Below are 22,591 nucleotides of genomic sequence, written 5' to 3' on the forward strand. Positions count from 1 at the left end.
AAGGTTCTGAGTGGCTCCTAAACACCCCCACTCTTTTCATGCTTTGATGTGAGTGGAAAGCCTCTTTTAAAAGTCCCGCGCTTACCCCTTGCTTGCATATATATATGAGAAGCTTATACCAATAAAACGGGAACTGCCTTGACAGAACCCCCCGCTGCGTCTGAGTGTCTCTCTTTCCGGGTGAGGGAGGCTGTGGGGTGGGCGGCCCGCTCACTTCCTCTTTGGGGCTCGCTCCTTCAGACCCAGTCTCCTGGAGGAGCTAATCTTGGGTGGCTTTCTTGCCGAGGCCGAAGCACCCCTCAGTCTCTGGCTCCTGCCTTGGAGCGCTACAAGGCAGGAGAGGAGATAAGGGGAAGAGAAAGAGGAAGCCAGGCCGGACGCTGGGGAGGAAACCCCACATCTGGTGCCGTGACTCGGATCTTCTCGGTGAGAGCCACCCCCACTGCACAGTCTTAAGAGAGAGAGACAACGAGACAGCCCTCCAGCTTCAGTGCAGCAGTCCTACTGAGAACCACAACCCCAAGGTAAGCGTCTGCGGGTTGAAAAGAAACCCCCGGGGGTGAGCACAGCAAATGACCCTACTTCTCGACGTTTTCATCTTTTCTTCATTTTTCTCTCCTCCTGTTTCTTCTTCTCCTTCTTTCTAAGGAGTTCAATGAACGGCAATCACTCAGAGGAGCAACTGAGGTTTCCTGCCCAGGGCACTCCCTGGGGGTTAAGTGAAGGCTTCCTAAGTTGGTGGTCTAGTAACGGAAGCCCGATCGGGTGAACTCCCTCCTTTCCTTTCATTGCCAGGGGCAAGGCCTATACCACCCTGTGGGCACGGGTCGGGCACTTAAGAGCCACTAGGGCGCCCTCCACTAAAAGACTCCTGTGACAGGATAAGGAGGTCACGGAACGGGCCAGAAGCCATCAGGGCGCCCGCCTCCCGGAAGCAAATTTCTGTGTAACATTCAGGCACACCATTGTTAAAGCATACCACAATCCCAAGACACAGGCCACCACCGCACCCCGTGAGGTTTTTTCGGTAGATATCCCTGGCAATCTTTCTAACTATCCTCGCTCTCTCCCTTAAATCATGGGAAACTCAGTAAGCAAGGCAGATGAACCTGCCTTTAAGGCGCTACGTTATATGCTTAAAAGTAGGGGACTAGAAATTTCCGATACCCAGGCCATTAAGGTCTGGGGAACTATCACCCGGTTAGCCCCATGGGTAGATTTGGCCAACCTGTTCGCCTGGGACACTTGGGATAGAATACATGTCCTAGTGAGGAAGAGAGAAATACAAGATGGGGAGGACCCACCTCTAGGATTTTATCCCACCATCACTGCCCTTAAGAGTTGTTTTTCTACTAAATCTAGATCCCCCAGTGGAGAGGGGGCATCTATACCTGGTTGTGATAAACAGTGGGAACCAGTTAAAAAAGAGCAGCTGACCCCCGGTAGTGAAGAGAGAGAGAAGGAAATCACCATAAATAATAACCTATGGCCACCAATGTGGGGGGAAGATAAAACCTGATAACGGTGAAAGCCCACCTAGCGCACCCGAGCCTGAGGTTCCCAAATCCCACCTCTACCCTCCACTGATGCCCACTCATAAAAAGGAGGCTAATAGTGCCCAGCCCCATCCGATGGGAGAATCCCCTTGGAGAAAAAAGACTTACCCAGAGGACCCTTGGGGAAGGCCACCACCTTTTACAAATTCAATACAAGCCTTCCCTGTTAATGTAAACCCTGGGGGCAATCGACCAGCAGCTTGGTACCCCTGGGAGCCAAATGACCTCAAAGAGCTTAAAAAGGCAGTAGCAGAAGATGGCCCCAACTCCCCATGGGCAGAGACCATTCTCCAGAGCCTAGCCCACCAACCTTGTACGACACAGGATTGGAAAATGTTATGCAAGGCAGTCCTTCCTAGTAACCAGTACATTAATTGGTGTGCCTTCTTTAAAGAAGAATGTCACACCCAAGCTGAGAGGAATCAGACCACCAATCCTGTAATCCCCATAACATTTGGGATGTTATCTGGCACGGCTGATCAGTGGAGTACGGGTATACAACAAGCTGCTATACCAGCCCCATACACAGATCAAGTTTGAGCCATTTGCCTAGCTGCCTGGAAAAAGTTAGAAGAGGGTCCCAATGAGCCTGTAATATCAGGAATCACCCAGAAAAATAATGAGGACCTTCCCAGTTTTATAGATAGAGTAGAAAAGAGCATGCAAAGAAAGCTTCCTCCAGGCCCTTTGAGAGAGCAATTCATTAAAATGTTGGTATGGGATGGGATGAATTCAGACCATAAGTTGGCTTGTGCCGGGCAAAAGGACAGGTCAATGGAACGCTGGGTAATAGCCACCAAAGATGTTGGAACACATCATCACCAGGCACAGACAATGATGGCAGCCCTAGAGGCTCAAACTAAGGCTCTGGCCGACGTTTTGTCTTCGGCCCTTAACAAAATAACAACCACTCAAAGCTCAGGCTCAAAATGGCTTGCCCCAAAAGATGGTGGGTGGTGGGTGTGCACCAAGACGGGCCTTACCCCGTGCCTCTCAACCTAAGAGAGAGGCCATCACTGCGCTAACCATTGCCACCCTGTTTAGCTTGGGAGTAACTGGGGCCGGGATCGGCATAGCGTCCCTGGTCAATCAACAAACAGGCATGACCTCCCTGAGGGCAGCCATCGATGAAGATCTAGAAAGAATAGAAACCTCTATTAGTCACCTAGAAAAATCCCTCACTTCCCTATCCGAAGTAGTACTCCAAAATAGAAGAGGGCTTGATTTGTTGTTCCTCCAACAGGGGGGGCTATGTGCTGCATTAAGAGAAGAATGCTGCTTTTATGCTGACCACATGGGAATAATAAAAGAATCTATGGCCAAGGTTAGAGAGGGATTGGCCAAGAGAAAACAGGAGAGAGAGGCACAAAAAAACTGGTTCGCGACTTGGTTTAATAACACCCTGGCTGCTCTCCATCCTGGGACCAATAATGATCATTATTGTACTTTTTTTGGTTGGACCCTGCTTTGTTAACCTTTTCCAAAAGTTCCTACAGGAGCGGATTCGGACCATATCCCGGGAACAAGTGAAGACCGTCCTCCTCGCTCAATTAAGCGGGACATACCCAAGACCCCAACAAACCTCTGGAGACCGTCTGCCTCCTTTGGGATACAAGTCTAAAATGGGAGACACTCCAGCGGCCCCCACGAGCCAATCTACTCACCCAGGACACAGAGGGCCCCAGAACCTCAATACCTGGTGGGTCTAGGGCCAAGCCTCTTGCCAGAGCCTAGGTCCTGCCAGCCCTCCTAAAGACCTTCAGCCAGGTCTCAAGTCGCCAGAGCCTATGCTTGACTGGATAGCCAATGACGGGTAAGATCCCCAGAGGGGGACAACCTAAGACAGGCACAGTCACTGAGTCTCCGGCGAGGCCATGCGGGTGGCCCCGATGGCTTTCCCCCCAAAAAACAAATAAAAAAGGGGGATATATAGGGTGCCTTAAGGGCGCCTAACAGATGTCAGGGGGGCGTGGCCCAGATAAACCCAAAAGGTTCTGAGTGGCTTCTAAACACCCCCACCCTTTTCAACTGCCTTGACAGAACCCCCCGCTGCATCTGAGTGTCTCTCTTTCCCGGTGAGGGAGGCTGTGGGGCGGGCGGCACGCTCACTTCCTCTTTGGGGCTCGCTCCTTCAGACCCAGTCTTCTGGAGGAGCTAATCTTGGGCGGCTTTCTTGCTGAGGCCGAGGCACCCCTCAGTCTCTGGCTCCTGCCTTGGAGCGCTACAAGGCAGGAGAGGAGATAAGGGGAAGAGAAAGAGGAAGCCAGGCTGGACGCTGGGGAGGAAACCCCACACTTTTAGAATTTAATTTTCACTTTAATATGGTAAATATTGATAGATCGACATCACTTAAACATGAAAAACGCTATTCAGCTCAGTTCAGTCGCTCAGTCGTGTCCAACTCTTTGCGACCCCATGAATCACAGCACGCCAGGCCTCCCTGTCTATCACCAACTCCCGGAGTTCACTCAAACTCATGTCTATCGAGTCGGTGATGCCATCCAGCCATCTCATTCTCTGTCTTCCCCGTCTCCTCCCACCCCCAATCCTTCCTAGCACCAGACTCTTTTCCGGACTCCTTAATAGACAGGTTCTGAGATCAATAATTGGGAACCACTGTTTTTCTATGTAATTACTATATACAAACATGTAGGATCTATCTCTAGATTGGCTGGACTAGCTTGCAGCAGAACATGTCTCATGCCTACAATAATGAAAAAAGTTCAACAAAATATAAAAACAGTAATATGTTTGAAAGAATCAGAGAGCAACCAAATCAGCGAGTAATTAAGGGGCCAAGACCCAAGAGAGAAGGGAAATATGCTGAGTGGGGTTTAACATTCTATACTGCTTTATTCCTAAAGGCATTTGTTGATTTTTAATTGGCATAAGTGGGGAGATTGAGAAACTGACTAGAAATTTTAGCAAAATTTACGGGTATGCAGAGACAAATTTGGCATTTTAGGATAATAAATCAACTAGGACTTGAGAGGCCAAGATCTGAGAAATGTAAAGCCACCACCATGAGTCCAACATTCTGTACTTTCTCCTTGGAGAAGCCCCAGAGGCAGAATCTTATCCACTGGATCACCGGGGAAATCCCCCCAAATAATTTAGTTAGTTCTTTAATTTTAGTTAGTTCCATCAAAAAAGGAACTTTACTTCAATTTTAAAATATAGCAAGGTACATTGAGTAAAAAAACATAAATGACTCAATATTTTCTTAAGATACTTGCCCTCTGAGACTTATTTACATTGCAAATCCAAAAGAACAAGTACTGCCTGGATCAGAGTGGAGAGAGCAAATTGTACGTATGTAGGTTTTTGATTTCTCTGCTTATGGTCAAACTGTTGCAGATTTTGCCATCGTAAAGTTAAAACTTTGTTCTATTTCCATTTGGTCTAATATAATCTATCTCCAGGAGACATTTAATATTTTTCTCCTATTCTTACCTTCATGGATTGAACAGCTGGTTTACTCCAGAGGAATAAACTGGAAATGCCACATGAGGATGTTACACACATGATATCAATATATAATAAAGTTTCCTTCATTTGGGCTTCCCTGGTGGCTCAGAGGTTAAAGTGTCTGCCTCCAATGCGGGAGACCCAGGTTTGATCCCTGGGTTGGGAAGATCCCCTGGAGAAGGAAATGGTAACCCACTCCAGTATTCTTGCCTGGAGAATCCCATGGACAGAGAAGCCTGGTAGGCTACAGTCCACGAGGTCGCAAAGAGTCGGATGCGACTGAGCGACGGAATGAAACGGATACATATTGGGCTGGTCAAAAAGGCTGTTCGGGTATTTCCATAAGATGTTAGAGAAAAACCAAAAAAAACTTTTTGGCCAACCTCAATACACTGCTTGTATTATTTTTTATACCTTTTGGTTATTACATAATATATTAAGATTCAGAAGGCCAAGCCATACCCCAGGCATTAGAAATCCTAATATCCAGGCACATGTATCTTTAATAAAATACATAATACTTATCACATAACCGAAATTTTAGAATCACCAATTTAAAAATAGCTTATTGTTTTCTTTTTATTTCATTTCTTTAGGACAATGCAATCATTTTTCTGAATTACAACTAGCTAATACAATAAAATTTTGAAGGATTCTATAGTATTTGGCACTTGTTTTATTAATTTTAGAAAGTACATCTCCCTGGTGCACCAGATTATATTTAAGTTAAAACAGCTGCCACTGAGTTGATGTTTCCACTCACTTCTTAATTCCATCTCTGAGTTATTCTAAAAATATATCAGGTCAGACATTAATGAAGAAAAATATGATGACTTGCTGTAATAAGATATACTTCTTAACAAAGAGCTTTTAAATTACACTTCACGAAATATTCAAAGAAAAATCGTGTTTAAAATAATGAACAGGGGTACACTGATTCCTAGGGAGAGTGTTGTCTTAATGATAGAATTATACATAAACTGGCTCATAAAATTTGAAAACCAGTCTAATCTATACAGGTATCATATGGGTTAAATTTCAGGGAAGCTTAATTTTATGACAGGTAGAGCGCTTGAGAATGCTAACTGCAGAAATAATTTAATGTTCTTGAAACCACATATTTGTCAGCCCACGAGAAAGCATCACTTGACAGAATAATATAACTAATTAAAATGAAACAAACAGAGACAATTTTTATAAAACCAGAGTGACAGTTACACAAATTTGAGATGAACTGTTCTGTGTAACTCTAAGTAATTTTATATATCTTCCTATTTTCATGTAGCTGCTGTTTTAACTAAAGCATGATAAATTCTGCCTATTATATTTGTACTATCCAGCACAAATGAATAACAGAACAGAACTAGATAACAGGTTTATTATTTATGAAGTATGTTTTAACAATGATAAAGGCAGAGAAAAGAGGTGTATAATCAAAGTAGTTGAAGTATAGGGAACACAAAGTGAAAACAACTGAACAGGGTCCAAAGTGAGATTAGCTATTATATGTAATTAAAGATATATGGCTCAACTAAGTGTCCCAGATTTCTATGTGGTGTATTTCTTCTGAGTTGAGGGCAAGGAAAAAAAAAAAGAATCTTGGATCACTGAAGAAAATATCTCTTCTGAAACTCTTAAGTGATGGAATACTTTATATATAGTACTTTTTAAATACCCTTCTCCATTCTCAAAATAGGGTGATGGTTCTTCTAAATAAGAGCTTCTTCAACAAAATTTCTGTTCAGTTCAGTTCAGTCGCTCAGTCGTGTCCGACTCTTTGTGACCCCATTGAGTGCAGCACGCCAGGCCTCCCTGTCCATCACCAACTCCCAGAGTTTACTCAAGCTCATGTCCTTTGAGTTAGTGATGCCAACCAACCAACTCATCCTCTGTCATCCCCTTCTCCAGCCTTCAATCCTTCCAAGCATCAGGGTCTTTTCAAATGAGTCAGTACTTTTCATCAGGTGGCCAAAGTATTGGAGTTACAGCTTCAACATCAGTCCTTCTAATGAATATACAGGACTAATTTCCTTTAGATTGGACAGACTGGATCTTCTTGCTGTTCAAGGGACTCTAAAGAGTCTTCTCCAACACCACAGTTCAAAAGCATATATTCTTTGGCACTCAGCTTTCTTTATAGTCCAACTCTCACATCCATACATGACCACTGGAAAAAATACAGCCTTGATGAGATGGAACTTTGTTGGCAAAGTAATGTCTCTTCTTCTTAATAAGCTGTCTAGGTCTGTCATAGCTACTCTTCCAAGGAGCAAGCATCCTTTAATTTCATGACTGCAGTCACCATCTGCAGTGATTTTGGAGCCCCCCAAAATAAAGTATTTCATTATTTCCACTGTTTCCCCAACTATTTGCCATGGACGAGATACCATGATCTTAGTTTTCTGAAAGTTGAGTTTTAAGCCAAGTTTTTGACTCTCCTCTTTCACTTTCATCAAGAGTCTCTTTAGTTCTTCTTCACTTTCTGCCATAAGGGTGGTGTCATCTGCATATCTGAGGTTATTGATATTTCTCCTGGCAATCCTGATTCCAGCCATGATGTACTCTTGTTCCTATTTGGAACCAGTCTGTTGTTCCATTTCCAGTTCTAACTCTTGCTTGCTGACCTCCATACAAATTTCTCAGGAGGCAGGTCAGGTGGTCTGGTATTCCCATCTCTTTCAGAATTTTTCAGTTTGTTGTGATCCACACAGTCAAAGGCTTTGGCATAGTCCATAAAGCAGAAATAGATGTTTTTCTGGAACTCTCTTGCTTTTTTGATGATCCAGTGGAGGTGATATCTGGTTCCTCTGCCTTTTCTAAATCAAGCTTGAACATCTGGAATTTCACAGTTCACATACTGTTGAAGCCTGATTTGGAGAATTTTGAGCATTACTTTCTAGCCTGTGAGATGAGTGCAATTGTGAGGCTGTTTGAATATTCTTTGGCATTGCCTTTCTTTGGGATTGGAATGAAAACTAACCTTTTCCAGTCCTGACCACTGCTGAGTTTTCCAAATTTGCTGGCATATTGAGTGCAGCACTTTCACAGAATCATCTTTTAGGATTTGAAATCACTCAACTGAAATTCCATCACCTCCACTAGCTTTGTTCATAGTGATGCTTCCTAAGGCCCACTTGACTTCACATTCCAGGATGTCTGGCCCTAGGTGAGTGATCACACCATCATGATTATCTGGGTCATGAAGATCTTTTTTGTATAGTTCTTCTGTGTATTTCTGCCACCTCTTCTTAGTATCTTCTGCTTCTGTTATGTCCATACCATTTCTGTCTTTTATTGTGCCTAGCTTTGCGTAAAAATTCCCTTGGTATCTCTAATGTTCTTGAAGAGCTCTCTAGTCTTTCCTTTTCTATTGTTTTCTTCTATTTCTTTGCATTGATCATCGAGGAAGTCTTTCTTATTTCTACTTGCTCTTCTTTGGAACTCTGAATTCAAATGAGTCTATCTTCCCTTTACTCCTTTGGCGTTCGTACCATCACTGAAACAGTCTGTGAAATATATTATGTGTGTTTTCTTTATCCTTTACTAAATTTAGAGGATTTATCCAAGATTTTCATTTTCCCCTTAGATTTATAGGTATGTAACACAAATCATATTCCCAATTAAAAATTTAGATTAACTCTATTATTTTGTTATTTTTCTATTTTATTATAAAATGCAAGAAAATTGTCTATCTGTTACCCATTATGTATTATAATTTCAGGTAGTAGTAAATGATAGATTAATAGAATAAAAGTAAAATTAAAAATACATATATATATATTTACAAAGTATATTTTTCACATTTCCAGAAACTGTCAATCACTATTACAACTTTTCTTAAGGAGACTATCATCTGTCTCTTTCGGCTACCTTTCCCCAGTTTTGGCATTTTTCTCCCTCAAGGTCCTACTAAAGTATTCTTTGGAGATGTTGATTAATATTAATGAAAACAGCGGGGTCACCAATAAATACGACTTACATGAAAGTGTCTAGGAAACTATTACTATTTATCATTGGTTTTCTTAACACAAGTATTTAAAAATACTTCCTTCAGTCACTCCCTGTTTGCTTATTTTGAACTATTATGTGAATCCTTAACAATTTCCTCGTCATTTTTCTTTATAACACATTAAATTACACAGTTCAAATTTAAACCTTAAAGTTACATCTCTGTAATTTTAAACAATTAATAAATATGCCATAGAATGTTCAATTGTCCAATCCTTTGACATCTATATTTTAGTATTTAGACATAAGTTGAACAGAGTCCTATAATGAGTCACTTATTATCACTTAACACTATTTATATGCAATATTCATATCTCTTACTGTTTACCTTCCATTATTAACCATAATTCTCTAATGGATATTAAAAATAATTATCTTAAGCACTACTTCTGAGTATTTAGGGTCTTTTGTGTTAAATTGCTTAAAAACTGAAAATTTTACAAACATGGGTTCTGGTTGCTTATGAAGTTTTCTTTGTTAAGTAACATCCAGAACTAGGTATTCGCTCAAATATATCAATACTATACCCCATCAAACTGACTTCAGAAAATGATTAACAAATTATAATACAGTGATTTTGTCTGGTGTTATTTCTAGCATGTCTTTTATTAGAGTCAATTTAAAATATATATTTTAACCACTTTATTTATAACACAAACTGAGCAGCAATGCCCAAATCCTCAGAAAAATTAGCAAAATTTAAGAGTAAAATAAAGGAACATAATGGCTTCACTGGTGGCTCAGATGGTAAAGAACCTGCCTGCAATTCAGGAGACCCAGGTTTGATTGCTGGGTTGGGAAGATCCCTCGGAGAACAGAATGGGAGAAGATCCCTTGGAAAAGTAGTCTTGCCTGAGAATTCCCACGAACAGTGGAGCCTGGTGGGCTACAGTACATGGGGTTGCAAATATGACTGAGTGACTAACATTTTTACACTCACATGCTATGACCAAGTGGAAATTTATCCCTGAGATGCAAGTATGGTTCAACATATACAAATCGAAATGTGATACACTTTATAAACAGAACTAAGGATAAAAATCAAATAATCAATCTCAACATGCAGAAACACATTGAAAAAATTCAGCACTCTTTCTTGATAAAACACTCACCAAACCAGGTATAAAAGGAATTCATCTTAACTTAATATAGGCCACAGATAACATTATACTGAACTGTTGAAAAACAAAAGGCTTTTCCTCTAAGATTAGGAATACAATAACTATGCCCATACTCTTGTCACTTCTATTCATCATAGTAATGGAAATCCTTGCTAGAACAATTAGGTAAGAAAAAAAAAAAAAGCAAACTACAAAAAATAAATTAGGCAAATTGGAGTGGAAGAAGTAAAATTATCCCTGTTTGCAGAGAACATGATCCTATGTATGCTGCTGCTGCTGCTAAGTCGCTTCAGTCGTGTCCGACTCTGTGCGACCCAGAGACGGCAGCCCACCAGGCTCCTCCATCCCTGGGACACTCCAGGCAAGAAAATTGGAGTGGGTTGCCATTTCCTTCTCCAATGCATGAAAGTGAAAAGTGAAAGTGAAGTCGTTCAGTCATGCCGACTCAGTGACCCCATGGACTATAGCCTACCAAGCTCCTCAGTCCATGGGATTTTCCAGGCAAGAGTACTGGAGTGGGTTGCCATTGCCTTCTCCAGATCCTTTGTAAAGAAATCCCTAAAGGCTCTGCACAGACACACACATAACACAATACTATTAGAACAAACAAATTCAGTAAATTTACAGGATACAACATCAGTATACAAAAATCAGTTTATTTCTAACAAAAACATCTGAAAAGAAAAATTAAGAAAACTCCATTTACAATAATATAAAAAAGAATAAAAAATATGTAGGGATTAGCTTAATGAAAGAGGCAAAAGATTCATACACAGAAAACCACAAAACACTGATGCAAAAAATTATAACGTACATTCAAAAACATCTCATGTTTATGGATTGGAAACACTAATATTAATGCAACATCTGCATTACCAAAAGCAGTCATCAGATTTATGCAATCCCCATGAAGACCCCAAAAACTTATACTTTCTAAACTAAAATAGAAAAAGCAATCCTAAAATTTGTGTAAAGCCACAGAAGACTCAAAATAGCCAATACAATCTTGAAAAAAAGACAAATCTGGAGGTACTACACTTCCTGATTTCAAAATATAAAACTATAGTTATTAAAATATAAAATACAGTATAGAATTGGCATAAAGACAGACATATAAACCAATGGAACAGAATGGAGAGCCCAGATACAAACATACAAATATAAAGTCAACTGATCTTAACAAGGGTTTCATGAACACAAGAAGGAAAGATCATTTCTTTAACAAATGTAGTTGGGAAAACTATCCATATGTAAAAAGTTGGACTATACACCAAAGTTCAATCAAAGTAGATTAAACATAAGACCAGCAACTATATAACTTCTAAAAGAAAAAAAAAAACAACAGGGAAATAGCTTTTTGACATTTATTTTGACAATGATTTCTTGGATGACCATAAGTAACAGTAGCAAAAATAGGCAAATGAGACACATTACACTAAAAATCTATTGTGTATAGTAAACAAGACAACACACAGAATGAAAAGCAGTGCATGAATTGGAGAAAATATTTACAAACAATATATCTGATAAAGGGCTAATTTCTAAAATATATAAGGAATATACAATCAATAGCCAAACCCCACAAATAATCCAATTTAAAAATGGGCTAAGGACCTGAATAGACATTTTTCCAAAGAGGACATAAAAAGACCAACAGCTGCATGAAAAGTTGCTCAACATCACTAATCATTGGATAAATGCAGGAGAAAATCAGTGTCATCAGCACACATCTGTTAGAATGGCTACAATCTAAAAGATAACCAGAAGTGTTGATGAGGATGTAAAGAAAAGGGAACCCTCATACATTGTTGGTGGGAATGCAAGCTCGTACATCCATCATGGAAAACCTTAGGGAGATTCCCCCCAAAATTAAAAACAGAACTACCATATAATCCAACAATATCTCTTCTGGTTACATACCTTAAGGAAAGAAAGTCACGTCTCGAAGATGTATCTGCAGAAGTGCTTACAAGCATGTTCAGTGCAGTATTATTCACAACAGCCAAGTAATTGAAATTAACAAAGTGCCCATTGATTGATGAATGCATAAAGAAAATGTGATAAATACATAAAATGGAATATTCATTTCAGTTCATCCTTAAAACAGTAAGAAATCCATTCATTTGCAAAGCATGGATGGACCTGCAGAACATTATGCTAAGTGACATAAGGTAAAGGTGAAGGTGACAGTCGCTCAGTCATGGCCGACTCTTTGTGATCCTATGGACAGTAGCCCACCAGGTTCCTCTGTCCATGGGATCCTCCAGGCAAGAATACTGGAGTGGGCTGCCATTCCCTTCTCCAGGGGATCTTCATGAACCAGGGATTGAACCCTGGTCTCCTGCATTGCAAACAGATTCTTTACTGTCTGAGCCATCAGGGAGGTCCCTACGTGAAATAAGCCAGTCACAAATACTATGATTCCACATATCCATTTCTAAACTTCCAAAGCTCTTTCAATACTCATTTCTATAACAGAACTGAATAGTTCTTACATTATCATTTTTCTTCCTGCATTTTCCCACTAAAGAACAATTTGCAACATTCAGTTCAGTTCAGTCGCTCAGTTATGTCCAACTCTGCAAGCCCATGAACCACAGCACACCAGGCCTCCCTATCCATCACCAACTCCCGGAGTCCACCCAAACCCACGTCCATTGAGTTGGTAATACCATCCACCCATCTCATTCTCTGTCATCCCCTTCTCCTCCTGCCCTCAATATTTCCAGCATCAGGGTCTTTTCAAATGAGCTCTTGGCATCAGGTGGCCAAAGTACTGGCCTTCAACATCAGTCCAACCAACGAACACCCAGGACTGATCTCCTTTAGGATGGACTGGTTGGATCTCCTTGCAGTCCAAGGGACTCTCAAGTCTTCTCCAACACCAGTTCAAAAGCATCAATTCTTCAGCGCTCAGCTTTCTTTATAGTCCAACTCTCACATCCATACATGACCACTGGAAAAACCATAGCCTTGACTAGACGGACCTTTGTTGGCAAAGTAATGTCTCTGCTTTTTAATATGCTGTCTATGTTGGTCATAACTTTCCTTCCAAGGAGTAAGCGTCTTTTAATTTCATGGCTGCAATCACCATCTGCACTGATTTTGGAGCCCAGAAAAATAAAGTCAGACACTATTTCCACTGTTTCCCCATCTGTTTGCCATGAAGTGATGGGACTGGATGCCATGATCTTAGTTTCCTGAATGTTGAGCTTTAAGCCAGCTTTTTCACTCTCCTTTTTCACTTTCATTAAGAGGCCCTTTAGTTCTTCTTCATTTTCTGCCATAAGGGTGGTGTCATCTGCATATCTGAGGTTATTGATATTTCTCCCAGCAATCTTGATTCCAGCTTGTGCTTCTTCCAGCCCAGTGTTTCTCATGATGTACTCTGCATATAAGTTAAATAAGCAGGGTGACAATATACAGGGCTTCCCTGGTGACTCAGAGGTTAAAGCGTCTGCCTCCAATGTGGGAGACCCGGGTTCGATCCCTGGGTCGGGAAGATCCCCTGGAGAAGGAAATGGTAACCCACTCCAGTATTCTTGCCTGGAGAATCCCATGGACGGAGAAGCCTGGTAGGCTACAGTCAACGGGGTCGCAAAGAGTCGGACACAACTGAGCGACGGAATGGAACTGAACGAACGGACAATATACAGCCTTGACATACTCCTTTTCCTATTTGGAACCAGTCTATTGTTCCAAGTCCAGTTCTAACTGTTGCTTCCTGACCTGCATACAGGTTTCTCGAGAGGCAGGTCAAGTGGTCTGGTATTCCCATCTCTTTCAGAATTTTCCTGAGTTTATTGTGATCCACACAGTCAAAGACTTTGGCATAGTTAATAAAGCAGAGATAGATGTTTTTCTGGATCTCTCTTGCTTTTCTGATGATCCATCAGATGTTGACAATTTGATCTCTAGTTCCTCTGCCTTTTCTAAAACCAGTTTGAACATCTGGAAGTTCACATGAATACGTGACAATTAACTGAAATTTGTGCAATCCTATAATATTACAATTTTGTACAAATAGCTAATCAAACTGACCATTCTTAAATGTTGCTCACAGTCTGCATTGTTTGTGACATATATATACCATTGCTATCAAGTGAGATATACATGTATTTTTCCCAATAAAAATACGTGGTTTAAAAAAATGTTTTTACCTCATCATTAACACTGGCAAACATTCATTAGATATGCTACTGATAGTTGCCATGGAAATTCAAAGTCTGAATTTAGTAATTCAAATGTATAGTGTTTATTATGACATTTTCTATTCATCATATCTATAGGAGAGATAAAGAAGCAAAATCATATGGAAGTTAATGAGGCTAAATTAATAGAAGCAAAAATGTTTATTTGTTTTCTTTCATTCTATATACAAGTGATATATTCCCTAGTTACTTTCAAACACTGATGTGGGTTTTTTTTTTTTTTTCATTTTTCTTTTTTATCCCATATTCTGTCTAAATGTTTGACTTATTCATATTAACTGTGATATAGTTTGTCATTTTGTTTTGGCCCAATATTTCACTCTGAAGATATATTTATCCATTTACTTGTTCAAAAATATTATCGAAAAATTTTCTTTTTATTGTAGCAATTTTAACATTGCAAATATTATGTTAAAAACAGATACATATTTTTACTTGCCTAGAAATATCTATTCTTTTCCATTGCCTAATGGTATCTGCACCAAATCCAAATAATGTGAACTTAATGGTTTCCCTTGTGTCTGTGATTGTGGGTTTATACAGTTAAAGAAAAAAATCATCCATTTAAAAAAATATCATCCATGTCATAACAATAAAAGGAAACTGAAGATACTTCTGTGATTCATAATATATTGAGTTATTGCATATTAAGTTATTGCTAAGCATCAACGAGGGTGAAGGGAACTTACAGGTCTCAGCACATTTTCTCTTCATTTTATTCTATTATGTAAATGATAAGTTGGCTCTTATATAAACAAAACAATTTGACCACTGAGAATTATAGAACATGTGCTCGGTTTCTACTTTGGAGATGGTGCTGTCATAAGCCCATGACACACTGTTCATCTCAGAGTACATGCTTTCTTTACTCCCTAAATCACAAAATTTTTGGTAGGAATTCATCCCTACCAAGGTACTAAATGAATGAACTGTAAGGATAATGTCTTCTGAAAATATGAAGTACAGGTTGTTCCTTTCTGTCATTGCAAAGTGCAATTTCCTTTTGCCTAACCCAAGCAAATAATTTGGTAAAGAAAACTTTCCATTTTTGCCTCCTTATCAAGGTTTCCTGTCCCCTTGTTTTTTCTCCAGGCTTTATCAACTCCACATACTGGAACTCTGGCAATCCACTGGAGATATCAGTCTCACCTTGCAAAATGTACCTATCTCAAGGGCTTTCATACCACATCACTGTCAGCTAATGATAATCTTCTGGAACATTCTACCTCGCTCCTGAAGCTTTCAAGAAAAAAAAAAAAGCCTCCAATTAAAATAAATTAAAAATTAAAAAAATATTAAAAAATAATAGAGAACTCACTCCACGATACACTCAGTGCTCTCCAAACAGAGACATATTCTATATTAAAAACATAGTCTTCTGAGGGAAATTTTTCTAATACTCCCCATATGAAAACTAGTTGGAAGACATAAAATTGGACTTGGGGAAGGGGTTTCATCTGGTTATTTGTTGAAACTCCACAGAAGAACTTTTAGCTGTGATTTTGTGCTCTCCAGTTCAATACTGATAAATTGGGGCTTTGCATAATTAACTATTCAGTAATTCCAAAATTGTATTTAGTTGAAATACAGAAACAATTTTACCAGCTCTTTATGCTTTAATTGTGCAGACAGAAAAAAACAGCAACTAAGTTTTAAAATCTTCAAAAGCTAAAATAGCTTTTCTGAAATTACACATCTCACTTTAAAGGTACATTTCTCTGATATCTTTAGTCTCTGCTATGGAATTCAGTAAATAAAGATGTTGATCATTATCCATCTGACTATGTTTAGCCTTGTTTATTTTAACATGCTAATGTATTTCATTAAAGCTGCACCTGTTACCATCACTGAATTTAAGGGTCTCATGTTTCTAGTACACTCTCCTATTTTTAGAACTGTATCTGGTATATCAAGTCTATCAAACATTTTCAATACCATAATAACACAAACTATATTTCAATAAACAGCCAAGAAAATTCCTTCAATCAACTCTTCTATTATTATTGTTGCTGCCCCTCATGCTGTTTGTGAAAGCTTCCAATATAGTATTGGGGCAGTTATTAGGTCTCTTTATGAGATAATGAGTGATGTAGAAGCTAAAATATTCATAGAATAATACCACATTTCTCAAAAAAATTTAACAGGAGTATTATCTCCCTCAATCCTTCTCTTTCTTAATCTGTTACAACATATTCTCCACTATGCCCAGCAAAGAATCCTGCACACATATGCTTGGAGATAACATTTTCAGAATTAAAAGGATGCAGATGAAAATCAATATAAAATTTAGATACACTTATTAGTCCAAAGACTTTTACTCCACAAGTGAGGTTCTAGAATGGCAACATATAACAGTTTTCTACTGTCTTCAGATACTCAGTCTGCTCTTTTGAAAACTATGCATATTTTTTCCTTCAAGCTTTTTGTTCCTTCCTGACGACCTACTATTTTTTGAAATATTCAGCTTTTGAAATGTCTAAAAAATACAAATGCACTTCACCACTTAATGGCTTATAAGTTAACACTAAAGTAAAATATAAAAGAACTGCAATGTTACAATTATTGCAATCATAAGGCACTCTCCTCAGATTGACTATTACTGTTTATAATGTGTGGATGCTGACCTCATTCATGAAATCTAAAGAAAAGCTCAACAGGGTGTATACATTCATTCATCAAATGCATATCTATTGAACAATTGTTCTGAGTTAAGCATGGTACACTGGGTTTCAGTAAAATAGAAAAAGTCTGATCATCAGGGAATACTTCTAATAATTCTATGATGAAGATTATCAATATTCCTATTGTTTCTACCTGGAACTTCCTTGCAACAAATAAAACCTTTATATACTTGAGCTATTCAGAGCTAGATACACAATTTCAACCCAAGTTCTTTACAAAAATTGATATAAGATATTGCATTACATCTTCAAAGAGTTTGCTAACATATTTATTCATTCAGTACATATGAATCCATATTTCCACAGAAATATATTAGGGCTGGAAAATAGCACAGGACAAAGCACTCTAAGTTCCCATTGTATTAGCCTGTAAAAATGAAAACACAGACACAAAACCATCACAGATTCTGAAAACTATTGTAATATTTAAATCTTAAATGTAATACCCATAACATTTTCCAACTCCTAGAGGTTATGAAGATGCCATAATTTCCCTCTTCGGTTAAAATACAGTATGGTCAAAATATTCCATAACAATAGAAACTGAGTAACAAAATATATGCCTTAGTTTATGTGAATAGACCCTATCTCCATTTGAGCCAACAGGTTAATTTTAATCAGATTTGACCAATTCTGGAACACATATCAATCTCTCAGCAGTCTTGCTACCTTCCTTCTATCTAAGAATCTTTACAGCAAGCCCATAAATTATTCCTCAAATTATTATTTTAACATTCACATTATCTTTAAACACTGAAACAAAAATGAAATAAGGAAGCTTCATTGGGTTTTACTAGCTGATTATCTTTCTTCTTTGAGTAAATTCCAAATTCCACTCATGTGCTTTTGGGCCTAATAAGACTTAAGTCATATATAACATGCCATTACAAATTACTTCCAAGAGATTACTTTGAATATAGTAACAAAAATATGGATACTCTTTAGGTAGAAAGAGTCCCAGGTTACTATTACAACTAATTATGGGAACAGAAATATAAACAAACCCATTCAAGCAACACCATTTACAGCAGAATTTAGGGAACGACTGCACATGAATTAGAATATTTCATGCAACTCTAAAGTAAAACTGATTCAACAATTTTCAGATACTGTCAAACATATATATACAAGTGAGTAGATGTGTTACAGGATGAGCTAATTTAACAAGGATAGAAGAGGTCACTGTAAATATATAACTGTGTAAGAAAACTCATTACTGTCTTGAACAAAATTCTTTCATTTACTGTGTAACTACTGAACATTTAATATATGACAGGCACTAGGCATGATATATAATAGTAAATACAACTTTGATCTGTCATCTTAGAATTATGGTCTCTTTGAGAGGAAAAAAAGGAAATGAGTCATTTTTAATAAGCAAACTATTCTGCTGCTACTGCTGCTAAGTCGCTTCAGTCATGTCCGACTCTGTGTGACCCCACAGACGGCAGCCCACCAGGTTCCCCCATCCCTGAGATTCTCCAGGCAAGAACACTGGAGTGGGTTGCCATTTCCTTCTCCAGTGCATGAAAGTGAAAAGTGAAAGTGAAATCGCTCAGTTGCAGCCGACTCTTAGCGACCCCATGGACTGCAGCCCACCAGGCTCCTCTGTCCATGGGATTTTCCAGGCAAGAGTACTGGAGTGGGGTGTCATGACCTTCTCCGAAGCTATTCTATTAGATTAGTAAATATTCATCATTCTATGGGAAAACTTTGAGAAGCCCCCTACATAGATTTTGTTTTCTCATGGTTATGAGTTGTTCTGTTTCCAGGGATAACCATCAGTTGCCTAAATTGTTAGGCACCCACTGGAATATTAAAACAAGAGTTCAGGATCCAGACACTGGGTCTATGACAAGGGTTAAGGTGGATAAATTTGGAGGAGGTAAAACTTGCATTCACTTTCTCAGTGAATACTCAATTTAAAACTCAGAAATGCAGTATCAAAACAAGAGTATACATAACCCACATGCGCATTCAGTATGTTTTTAGTTAGGAGTGAAGTAAAAGCAACCTCAGTGGAAACACGATATACGTTTGAAAATTCACAGAATATTAAATATTTTCCAAGGTTAGTTTATCTAAATAGTATTAAATTTAATTTCACTGGAATATGTAAAAATTCATGACATTACTTAGCATTTGAAACTTTATATATGAATTAATATATAACCAAAATGTGTCAAATGCTATTTCTTTTCCTGAAGAAGTCAACATTTCTCAAATTTCCTTTTAATTTCCTCATCTCTGCCCTGCTTATAACAACAAAATGAAACTCTCATAGCAGGAGAAGATCACTGAAAAGTGTGGGTGTTCAGTCCCTCAGTCATGTCTGACTCTTTGTAGCCCCTTGGACTGTAGTCCAACTCCTCTGCCCATGGAATTTTCCAGGCAAGAATATTGGAGCAGGTAGCCATTGCCATTACCTACACCAGGGGATCTTCCTGACCCAGGAGTCAAACTCATGCCTCTTGCGTCTCCTGCATTGGCAGGTGGATTCTGAAAGTATAGGGAAATCTATTTAATTCCCCCAATTTTGTTAGGTTCATGACGGCAAGATTCTAGATATGATGAAACATGTTTCTATTTACCTGGGAGTAAGGGGAGAAATATCAATAACCTCAGATATGCAGATGACACCACCCTTATGGCAGAAAGTGAAGAGGAACTCAAAAGCCTCTTGATGAAAGTGAAAGAGGAGAGTGAAAAGGTTGGCTTGAAGCTCAACATTCAGAAAACAAAGATCATGGCATCTGGTCCCATCACTTCATGGGAAATAGATGGAAAAACAGTGGAAACAGTGTCAGACTTTATTTTTGGGGGGTCCAGAATCGCTGCGGATGCTGATTGCAGCCAGGAAATTAAAAGACGCTTACTCCTTGGAAGGAAAGTTATGACCAACCTTGATAGTATATTAAAAAGCAGAGACATTACTTTGCCAACAAAGGTTCGTCTAGTCAAGGCTATGGTTTTTCACGTGGTCATGTATGGATGTGAGAGTTGGACTGTGAAGAAGACTGATCGCCAAAGAATGGATGCTTTTGAACTGTGGTGCTGGAGAAGACTCTTAAGAGTCCCTTGTACTGCAAGGAGATCCAACCAGTCCATTCTAGAGGAGATCAATCCTGGGTGTTCATTGGAAGGACTGATGCTAAAGCTGAAACTGCAATACTTTGGCCACCTCATGCGACGAGTTGACTCACTGGGAAAGACTCTGATGCTGGGAAAGGTTGGGGGCAGGAGGAAAAGGGGACGACCGAGAATGAGATGACTGGATGGCATCACCGACTCTGTGGACATGAGTTTGAGTGAACTCCGGGAGTTGGTGATGAACAGGGAGGCCTGGCGTGCTGTGATTCATGGGGTTGCAGAGAGTCGGACACGACTCAGCAACTGAACTGAACTGAACTGAGGGGAGAACTGGTGAGATAATCCTGAGGTCATGAAATTGTTTGACCTGAAATGACCTGAGGTCATGGACTTGTTTATATGTGAACTTCATGGGTGGAAAGACACTTAAATATAAGCACACTGTGCTATCTCAAGTATCTAACTGGCAGACTAAGTGATCTGTGATAAAATGCAAGCTAGTGAGGTTGTAACAGCCTGCAGCTTGACTTCAGGAGAGCATAAAGAAGAACAACTATAGGAGTTTCTCTCTTGAATAGAAAAAGGGGAATTAAAAAACCAAAACTCAAGAGAAGGCATCCTAGTTGGTAATTGGAATCCCTTATGACCTATGAACAAGGGAATGAATAAGAGCCCTATAATTTGAACAAACCAAAAGGAGACTGGGATTCTTGCTAACAGTGGCTAACCCAGGAAACACTGAGCTCTTTCTTTCTGGAAATGTTAAAGGCAAAGCTGAAGAATAACTTTCCAAAAACGTTGTAAATAGAATCTCAGTTCTGCCCTGGAAGAGTAGTTGGATGAAAAGGACTGCAGGTCAGTGGTGTCATACTTCAAGAAGGAGTCTTCTTTCCCCCCTAGAGGGCTATCATTTCTGCTTCTCTTGTAAGTTATCAGCAGCCCCTGTCCTACCTGACAGATGCACATAATACATAATGACTGAACTCCATGAAGATGATTCAGTGCCCCTTTATCCATATTTCAGTGCCCGGACTTCAGTGTACTTTGTCTTCAAATACACAGTAGCAGTGGTTTTCTTTAGCGAAAATGGTCCCAAGACTACAGAAGCCTACATCCTCCTCACGTACACAAAGCAGGAAGCACCTTGAAATTTTTGTCACCTCCTCTTTTTCCCAGGCTTCTCTGATAGCTCAGTTGGTAAGGAATCCACCTGCAATGCAGGAGACCCTGGTTTGATTCCTGGGTCAGGAAGATCCCCTGGAGAATGGATAGGCTACCCACTCTGGTATTCTTGGGCTTCCCTTGTAGCTCAGCAGGTAAAGAATCTGCCAGCAATGTGGAATACTGGGTTCGATCCCTGGGCTGGAAAGATCCCCTGGAGAAGGGAAAGGCTACCCACTCCAATATTCTGGCCTGGCAATTCCATGGACTGTACAGTCCATGGGTTCACAAAGAGTCAGACATGACTGAGCGACTTTCACTTTTTCCCTTTACGCATTTGCACACACCTTTTACCTACACACTGCTGGTTAGAGATTCAAGGTCCCTACTCCCTTGTTAGAGTACAGACTCTTTCGTCCTTTTCCCCCTCATACTCCAGGAAATGCCCTTTTGAGTAAGTCACTGGTATACTTTTGCTTCCAGGGTATTTAAGATAAAATATATCCTCAACAAACTCAGCCTTTTCTTCAAGATACCTTGTCAATCCAATTTTCTCCTTTGAGTATTCACAAACCACTTTTTCTCTGAATTTTAACACAGACTGATAGTACTTTCAAACATTTTAGCAATGATATGGTAACTTCTGCCTCTCAACTTTTTTCTCTTCCCCGTGTGTATTGGTGTACTCTGTCACCTCAGAAACATGCTTTTCATACTTCCCTTTTCCTTTATTTTTTAATGTGTCATGATATGCTATTAAGCACTAAGAGAGAGGTTAGCAAATACTTGGGAAATTGACGAATTAAGTCCTTGTGAAAGGAAATAGGAAGATGCCTTTTCAGGCATCTATTCTGTCTAGGTGCTGAAGAGAGTGATGAAGTTGAGCCTCTCCTTTAAAATCTTTCTAACTTATGAGGTTGTTTAGAATATGAGTGCAATCTGGTACAGGTGGGACTCCAAAAAGGCCAATGGTAGAAAATTGAATATAGGTACTCTAGTGGATCTTCTGAGATCTTGTATTTTCATTACCTCCAATAGTGATTATGGTATAAAACAATAAATTAATGTATACATTATCATATATTGAGCTATTGGAGAATAATGAATAAGCACTGAACTAGCTATTGGCTTTAAAAAATTGACCCTCAAGGAGACTGCTGCTGCTGCTAAGTCACTTCAGTCGTTTCCGACTCTGTGTGACCCCATAGACGGAAGCCCACCAGGCTCCTCCATCCATGGGATTTTCTAGGCAATAGTACTGGAGTGGCTTGCCATTGCCTTCTCCGCCTCAAGGA

General features: G+C 39.4%; 1 long non-coding RNA gene across 1 annotated transcript; it reads left to right on the top strand.

The window, feature by feature from the left end:
- Positions 1-208: 208 nt before the first annotated feature.
- Positions 209-16,161, top strand: LOC129556632 (uncharacterized). Its single transcript, XR_016038935.1, has 3 exons — positions 209-524; positions 3,044-3,369; positions 15,457-16,161. It is a non-coding gene; the product is annotated as an uncharacterized LOC129556632 (long non-coding RNA).
- The last annotated feature ends 6,430 nt before the right edge of the window (positions 16,162-22,591 follow it).

This window comes from Moschus berezovskii, chromosome 13 (genome assembly GCF_049115385.1).
Source record: "Moschus berezovskii isolate FMDL1 chromosome 13, NW_MosBer_1.0, whole genome shotgun sequence".
In the NCBI taxonomy this organism is placed as follows: Eukaryota; Metazoa; Chordata; class Mammalia; order Artiodactyla; family Moschidae; genus Moschus; species Moschus berezovskii.